This window comes from Arachis ipaensis, chromosome B08 (genome assembly GCF_000816755.2).
Source record: "Arachis ipaensis cultivar K30076 chromosome B08, Araip1.1, whole genome shotgun sequence".
Taxonomy (NCBI): Eukaryota; Viridiplantae; Streptophyta; class Magnoliopsida; order Fabales; family Fabaceae; genus Arachis; species Arachis ipaensis.
In genome coordinates, this window is record NC_029792.2 from 34,998,665 (window position 1) to 35,007,925 (window position 9,261).

A 9,261-nucleotide genomic window follows, 5' to 3' on the forward strand; every position below is an offset into this window, starting at 1 on the left:
TGAATTTTGCTAGGGAGACAATAAAAAATCTTAACAATGTGTATAATGGACTATAATTTTGGCCCAATACAAGAAATTAAAAAAAAGTAAAAAAAATTCCCAAAGTAAACATCCCTAACCCTAATTTATCGGCACCATTCACCCAAGGACCCTCTTTCCCCCAAAATCGCCACTGTCACCCTCAGTAATCATTCCATTCACCGGCAGTAGAAGCTCTGCCACCGTCAACCATCGTCGGCCCCCGTAGTCCTTCCCCCGTGCTCTCTCTCTCTCTCTCTCTCTCTCGCCGGTAGCCATCAACGCGGAAGGTAGGTCATCCCACCATGCGTCTGTTTTGCAAGGGTTGTCTCTCTCTACTGCGCCAGAAGCCACCCTCAGGTCGTTTCAACCACCGTAGTATCTCTCTTCATCAGTCATATTCCTCGTCGATTAATGCCTCGGACCAGTAGATGCTACGGCACCCATCCCCATCCGGCGTCGACCTCTCAGCAACTGCGCGGCCAGCCTTATTCGTGCGTTCCCAGTTCGGCCAGAAGCCCCCGCACCCAATGGTGTCACTGTCCTCTTCAACGCACATCTACGTGGCCGCACAGCTTCCTAGTTGCATTGCCGTCACTCCCAAAATCCCCCTATCGGCAGGGCTATCCACCCTCATTGGTGCATTAAAAGGTTAGGTGGTGACTAAGGGTTTAGTTGATAACTAGATGTTTATTCAATGAATTTTGATGTGTTACTTGATTGTTCTGCTTCTGTACACTAAATGTTGGATTGTGAAAAATTGGACTTTGTTAAACAGATTGTTGTTGTTGTTGGTTTGCTTGGTTTTTCTATTTCAGCATTCAAAATTTTGTCAAATTTTGGCTTAGTTAGTACAGTAATTTTGGTATGTGGTATGGACTTTTGAATGCGAAGTCACTTAATTTAGGTGACCGTAGTCAATCTTTATTTGATTCAACATGGAAGATTACTTTATTACATATCCGGATGGTTGGTTTTTATTCTAGCAATTCCTGTTTTTTTTTTCTTTGTGCTAAATAATTGATTTGTTTACATCATATGCTCTATGGATTGTGAGTTTGTTGAACACTTGAGCACATATTTAGTTGCGCACAAATTATTGATTGTTTTATTAAATTGTTTAGATTGGTTATTGAAAATTTTATACTTGATGACTAGGGCTTTAGTTGATAACTAGATGTTCATGCAATGGCACTACAAAAATATCACTTTTAGTGGCCATTTATTTTGTTTTTAGCGGCAATAAAAATAGCCACTAATACATTTACCAGCAATTAAATATTAGCGTCTTATGCTTTGTCGCTAAAAGGTTTTAGTGGCAATTATAACATTTGCCGGTAAAGACTTTTTAATGGCCGCAAAAAGTATATAATTTTTAGCGGCCATTTTTTTAGCAATTTATATGGCCACCAAAAGGAATTCTAGGATTGCAATATTATTCACTTTTAGTGGCCATTACTATTGCCGCCAAAACTCATTTTATCGGCAATTTATATGGCCACTAAAAATGATTCTAAAATTGTAATATTATTTACTTTTAGTTGCTATTACTATTGCCACTAAAATCTTAAGATTTTTTTAATTATACTCACTTTTAGAAATAACAACCTATCATTTTTCTAAAATTTTAAATTATTTTTACCAACAATTATTATTATTGTACATAATATAAATATACTAAAATTAATTATTATAAAATGAAATATTTCATTAAATTCAATTAAATATTTATACACAAAGTTCTCTTGAAAAGTAATAAAGCATAATACAAATTTAAACAACACAAATACTACAATTCTATGTTACATCAATGATTAGCACATGGTTAATGATCAAAAGTAAACAAATAGAGTCTAGCATAGATGCAATACAATAATACAACAGAGAGAATGAAGCAAAGTTTTCAATTTTTAATTAACCAGGATCCAGCACTAACATCATCTTGGGCATAGGTGCAGAGAACAAATCTGTCAAGTCATAATGGGAACAAGATTTACTTATATACACAGTTGGATGGTAGCTAAGAATTTTCATAGCAAAAACTGGTACTGATAGGAGAAAAAATATCGGTAAAGATTTTCACAAAAATATCGCGTTGCAAGTATATTTCTAAACCGACAATTAAACCTCAATCAACGTTTAGGTTGTTTGTCACTTAAGTAAACCCAATAAAATTAACCAAACTATTTAAATCTCGGGTCGTCTCTCAAGGAATTGCAGGGAAGTATGTTTATTATTGGCTATGGAAAAGTATATTTTTGGCTTTTGTAATAAGAAACAAGAAAGTAAAATGGCAAGAAAATAAACTAATAACTGAGAGAGCCCTTAGCAAGGAAAGAAAATTAGAAGTCCTATCCTCATTATCATTGTCAATTGTGATGGTAAATGTAAATTGCCTTCACTTAGTTAACCACTAACCAATGAAGGAAAGTCAAGTGTGTGCAATCAACTTGAGTTCACAAGTCCCTGTCAACTCTTAGTGAGAGACTAGATTTAGTGAAGTTTAAGCTAACCGGAAACCTTCAATTACCAATTAACAAAAGGGTCTTGATAACTCAAGAGTCTCCAAATCATCAACCCAAGCTAAGAACACAAAAATCTAATTCAAAATCCAACCAAGCATTTTATCAAATACTTGGAAGGCACAAAATGAAAACATAGAAAATTAACAAGGAATAATAAAACCTAAGACTAACAATTGCAAGAAATCAATAACCAACTATTAAAGAAAGAAGCCATAAATATGAAACATAAAATTGCATTAAAAAGGGAACTAAAAGTAACACAAGAGTTCATAAACTAAATGGACAAAATAAAGGAATCAATAAGAGAAGTAGATAACTAAAGTGTTAGAGCAAATAAAAGTAAGAGAAAGCTAAATTAAAATAAGACCGAAACTTAAATCTAAGAATTAATTGAAAGAAGAAATCCTAAACCTAGAGAGAGGAGAGAGCCTCTCTCTAGAATTCTACATCTAAAACCTCAAGTGTGTATGAATGAATAGTGATGATTGGTGGTCTCCCCCTTCCAACTCCATTCTGCAGCCTCTTGTCTAAGTTTTCGGGTCTGAAACTAGGTCAAAAGCAGCCCAAAAATCGCCCCTAGCGTTTTCTCGTAACTAAGGCACGTGACGCTTGTCACGCGTACGTGTCAGCCACGTGTATGCGTCGTTGAACTATGCATAAGGTCACACGTACGCGTTAGTCATGCGTATGCGTCGCTTGGAAAATGGCTTGATCACACGTACGCGTCAGCCATGTGCGCGCGTCACCTCCAGCTTCTTAAATCTTCAATTTCTTGTGTTCCTTCCACTTTGGCATGCTTCCTTTCCATCCTCTAAGTCATTCCTGCCCCATAAAACCTGAAAACACTTAAAATACATATCAAGGCATCGAATGGTAATAAGAGAAGATTACAAATTAGCAATTTTAAGGCCAAAGAAGCATGTTTTCAATCATAGCACAAAATCAGTAAGGAAACTTAAAAACATGCAATTTATATGGATAAGTGTGAGAATAATTGACAAAATCAACTTAATTCAATACAAAATAAACCTTAAAATAGTGGTTTATCAGGTACGAACCTGTTTATTGATACAAATTTAGCCAAGGCTCGTGATATGACATCTCTCCTGGTGCATGACAAAAACTACAACCTTAAATGCAAACAGGAAGTGCATACTTCAGGTCTGTCATCATCTCCTTCATCTTCTAACATCTCTCTAGCCGCTTCCAATTTTCTACGTTTTCTCGGAAAATTTTTCTGCATTGGTTAAAAATCCATCATTCAATTACTGAATAATGCATGGAAACAAGTTTGAATATATATCCTAATAGGTACAATAATATATATCAAATTTGAGAAATATCACAACTATGAAACAAGAAATTTTACCTTTGCTGCTTTTGTAGCAACCTTTTTTTCTGTCTCTGTTACAAACCAGGTTCTTTTGGAGCGGGAAAAGATCTCTTCCTTATGAGTAATCATGTTTTCATCCTATCCATTTCATAAGAGCATGATTATATTTAAATGGAAAATCTTATGAATGAGAAAATGCAGAGAGTGAATGGAAGGTTCAAAGCCACATAATATAATACTACTACTAGGAAGTACTATTTCTTAAACAATAATGTGAAGTGAACACACAAAATTGTAATCCAAGGCATCCCAGAACTCCAAGCAAATAAAACAATGAATCGCTGATCTATACCTTTGTGGCCCCTATTTCAGATTTTCTTAGGGCTCTTTCTTCCCTGAACCCCAAAAAAAGAAAAATTGAGAATTTGAGATGTAAAAATACAGTATAGTAGTTAAAATAAGAGAACCATTAACAATCAAAAACCTCTCTTCTTCATGTACTTCTGCAATTTGATGCTCCAATTACTCAATTACATGAGACCATTTATGTATGAATTGCTCTGCTATAATTCGGCTCTTCAGCTTTGAACCAGCTCTCTTCCTAATCAATTGAAAACCAGCTTTAATAGAAAGACTATAAAAAGGATAATAAAAATCACTGACTTTATTTTTACTCTTAGTTTCTACTTCAATTCTGTCTAAGCAAAGAATCAGTAAGGTATTCAACTAGGAACATCTAAATAACTAGTATTAAGATCATGCATCAGCTTGTTTAACTATACTATCTTAAAAGAAAGACAGGAAGAAATTATGAAACTAAGCTAAAAAAAGGAGAAGTAAAAAATTAACAATCATGGGAAAGAAACTCACAATTGCTTTTAGAAGTGACCAGTCATTATCAGTCACAAATGTGATGGCACATCCTTCTCGGCCAGCTCTTGCTATATGACCCACTCGATGAACATAGCTTCAGAATAAATGATTGGTTAAAGTTAAAATAAAAAATGAAAAATAAAATTCTGAACTCTGCATATTGCATAAGATATCAACTCAGATCAAAACTAGAATGTCAAAGAGAATAAAAAAGATGCAAATCATGTACAGGTAACAACCGAGGTCATAAGTTGTTGTCTACCATTAACAAATGAGGTCAACTACATGGATCAAACAAATCAATTTGGCCAACCCGTTATGCTTATAGATATTTCTTAAAGTAAGGTTTATTTGTTAATTACCTGTTGCATAATCTTGGAGAACTCAGAGCAAAGAATCTTCTTGCCAGATTCATCAAGAACTTTGTTGAGCATAATGTCTTGAAGGGCGACAAGAGTAGTTTCGAGCATGTCAAGTTCGGCTTGGTTTGCAAAGATGAATACTGGGGATGCCTGCAAATATTTTGGCAGTTAGTATATTGCTTAAGATGCACTCATATGACATTAGTTCTGCATATTCAGCTAAAAAGAAAAGAAAAGAAAGGTAAAGAACAGCTAGTCTGTAAGCTTCAAGAATATTATTACGTGATGCTACCCCAGAAGGATTAGTATGCTTCACTACTACACATGTGGGATCCCTAAACTCACACACACAGTTCCAAGCAGCATCAGCATCCAAATAGTTATTATATGACATCTCTTGCAAGAAAAATGTTAAGGGTGTAAGACCATCTACAACATTAACTTATATGAAGATCAATAAAGGATTACATTCATTCAGAAACCCTTCATCCACAAACATGATATAATGGGTTTTGGGATAGTATATATATCCTTCAAAGAATGGATAACTCACAAAAATAAAACCATTAAACTAAACTCAAAGAAGGGCATGCTTGGACAGTTTTAAACTAAAGATATAAAAGACACCTTTAGTGAAGCTAATTCCCGTAACCCTTGCTTGAAAAAAAGCATGCTCTCAATATTTCCCTCCCCGGTAAGGTCCTTCAAGTCACATTTATTTTCTTCCTCATCTACACTGCGACCCATGTGTAGCAGAAAAAAAAAGAAACAATTGAGAGTAGTCAATCACTACAACTAATTGAATAAGGCAAATAAAAAAAGTTAGAATAAAAATCCTAAGTAATGTCACCACCTCCTCCTGGTAGTTTTGCTTTCTTTCCTGCAACTAATACAACTTCAAAAGGATTAGCCGCAAAGGTAGACCAGTAGTTGTATTTTGCTTCAGCAATATCAGTGAGAATACCTGAAATATATTTCAGAGCTATCAATTGCAACAAAATGGAAGTTTCTTCTAATACAAAGCTAATACTTTCTAAATATTTTATGAAACAGGAAGATGAAATTGCATTGCATTTTATAAGGGTTCTTCTTCTTTGAGTCTCACTTCTTGAATAAGGGTATTTTTTATGCCCAAAACAACAACATTTTACTTTGATAATTCCTATAATCCAAACCATGAAACCTATTTACATTACTTAGCATTCACAGGAAATAGAAACCTACAACTTCACACTTTTGTGACTATTATCAAATAAAGTAATGAACACTCCCATACCTCCCTATGTACACCATAATACAATAGAATGATGAAAATTTTGTCTTGCAATTGACTCTAGGCTGCAAAGATTTTGGCCATCAAATGAAATCGCCATAGGCTCATAGATGCAATTTAAGACAAGGGATGCTGCAAATTTATTGGTTGCTCTGCTATGGCGGGAAGGACCTTATGCAGTGGATTGTCATAATTGAAGAAAGCAGAGAAGTGAATGTTGTCGTCCATCATCAGATTAGGGTTCTTAATGTTGGAAAAATTAGAAAGAGACCAGAGCACAAGATTTCTTTTAATTCTCAAAGTTCTTCACACATCAAATTTAGATTTAGTTAAGTTTGATACTTAATCTTGAATTTAGTCAATTTCGAATAAGAATATAATGCACAACTAAAATTGAATTCTTTCTATAGCATGTCACATAGAGATCATTAAACAAAAGGATAAATTTAGTTCAATTGTTGAACATAAAAGATACATGGAAAACAGTTCACTTTTCCGCCTTGGCAGCAGCTTTCGTAGCATTGCCATATAACTATTTTCTGATAGATAGCTGATGCTTGAGCTTCCTATCTTTCAAAACCTGCAAATTAAGATTAAGAGATAATATTCAATTCGGTGTAACAATTCCTAATTTCAAAATTCAGAGTTCAAAATTGTAATGAAATCAAGTTCAGCTAAACCTAGCTATTAGATATTATCAAATTTATGCAGAATTTCACATCAAGAGAAGACCTTGTGCGTCTACGTGCAAGAACGGCGGTGGTGCAAGCGGCGGAGATGTGGTGTTGCGACAAAAGCAGCAACGGTGGCTGGAAGACCTTGGCGACATAGATCTGAGATGAACAAACAATGACATAGATGCGGATCTGAGGCGGATTGGATGGAAACGAAGTCCAAGGAGTAGGATGATGGACGGCGGCTATCGGCAATGGTTACCATGGTGGTGAAGGTGGTCGGCGATGGCAATGGTTGCGGGAGTTAGCCCAGGCAAGTAGCGAAATCAATCTTTCATTGATGAAGAAAAGAGAGAGTGAGAAAGTGAAGAGAAACAAAGGATGGAGAGGGTTTGGGGAAGCTCGCAGGTGAAAGAGGAAGGCAACGCGTTGTGTGAAAGTAAAATTTTCATTTCTTTCTCTTACAGTGTTTCAATTTGATTTACGGATGAGATAAAAAAATATGTGAATAAGAGTTTAGCGGCAATAATGACAATAGCCACCATAATAATTTAAAAAAATTAAAATTAAAAGTAAAAACATATAATAATTTCCTGACAATAGTAATAATGGCCACTAAAATATACAGTAATAATGACAAATATATAATTGCCGCAAAAATATAACTTAAATAAAGAAATTAGTGGCCATTATGTTATTGTCACTAAAAGTTTGTCACTAAAACATAATTTTCTTGTAGTGTGGATTTGGCTGAGTTACTTGGTTGCTATGCTTGTGTACACAAGGGTTGGATTTTTAAATATTGGACTTATGTCAAAATATTGTAGATGTGGCTGGTTTCCTTCCTTTTTGTATTGTAGCCTTTAGAATTTTAAATATCAATTTAGTTAGTACCATAATGTGGATGGTTATTTTATTAAGTATTTGGATGATTGGTTTTCATGCTAGTATTTGGATTGTAAGTTTATTGAACACTTGAGAACATATTTAGTTGAGCATAGATTACTGATTGGTTTTTAAATTGTTTAGATTGATTATTGAAATTTTTTATACTTGACGACTGAGGGTTTAGCTGATAACTAGATGTTCATGCAATGGATTTGGTTGAGTTACTTGATTGTTCTGCTTTTGTACACTATGATTAGAGTTTGAAATATTTGACTGATTTAAATAGATTTCTTATATTATTTGACCTAGTGAATGGTTATTCAAAATAAGATGGATGATCATATTACAATGTATACGAATGATTGAGTTTCATTCATTCAATAAATTAATGTTTGTTTTAATTGAGTGATTGATCTTTTGCTTGTTTTAGTTTATGGATTTGTGAATAACCATTGGTTTACTGAGCATTTCACCCCGTAGTTACTTTCAGTTATGTGAAAATGTGTGAAATGAACATGTAAAGGAATTTTCTTGTCTTGTAAGTGGTTATATTTTTTTAGCTTAAATTATTGATTGAAACTAATTGTAGTTGATCTAGAGACAACCTATATCTATATGTTTGTTAATTTAAGTTGGGTTTTTTTAATTTGCAGGTATGATTCCACAAAATTTCAGTAGTTATTTCTTGGTATAAGATCTTTAATGGTCCCTATTTGTAAAAAGAAAGATGAAAAAGACAGCCTTTTGATTTTTTTCTCTGGGAATTTATCTTCTCCTATTAGTTCAGTTGGAGAAGAGTCTGTTTCTGGACCAAGTAATGAATTTGATCAACATTCTGATGCAGCTTAATCTAGTGATGTATGTTTTGCAATGCATTATGAATCTCCTGGAACTGATTTATTGTGTCACAAGTGTATTACGTACCTAAATAATACTGACATCCACTACTATATACCCACATATTGTGGGACTTTTTGTTGGATTCTTCAATAAGTTGTCTTTCTATAATATTAATTTTGGGAACTCTGCTTCTAGTGATACTTCTAAGGTTTCAAACATTTTATCAACTTTTGGGTCACAAAAGTTTGGCTTCTCAAATTATTTCAAATTTGGTTCCTCTGATTCTGCATGCATTCCACTGGATCATTTTTCATTTGTTACAATTTATACTACTGACTTTTCATAATATATAGTGCACTTATATATGCTATTCCTGAGTGGAGAAAATATTTTACTCTGGGGACAAAAAAAATTAAAAATTCCAAAATTAACATGAGAAGAATAAGTTCTAGATTTTTTCACATTTCACCCTCAA

The 9,261-nt window shown here is 34.0% G+C and overlaps 1 long non-coding RNA gene across 10 annotated transcripts; it reads right to left on the minus strand.

Moving 5' to 3' along the window:
* On the minus strand, nucleotides 2,839-7,503 carry LOC107613657. 10 transcript variants are annotated; one of them, XR_002352333.1, is made up of 10 exons: nucleotides 7,117-7,503; nucleotides 5,965-6,964; nucleotides 5,739-5,847; nucleotides 5,112-5,261; nucleotides 4,747-4,843; nucleotides 4,361-4,477; nucleotides 4,229-4,271; nucleotides 3,913-4,014; nucleotides 3,602-3,780; nucleotides 2,839-3,379 (listed from the first exon to the last, which is right to left on the minus strand). It is a non-coding gene; the product is annotated as an uncharacterized LOC107613657 (long non-coding RNA). The 10 variants fall into 10 exon arrangements; XR_002352337.1 differs by having other exon boundaries at nucleotides 3,913-4,477; nucleotides 5,739-5,842; nucleotides 5,965-6,075; nucleotides 6,876-6,964; XR_001614123.2 differs by having other exon boundaries at nucleotides 3,913-4,477; nucleotides 5,965-6,075; nucleotides 6,876-6,964.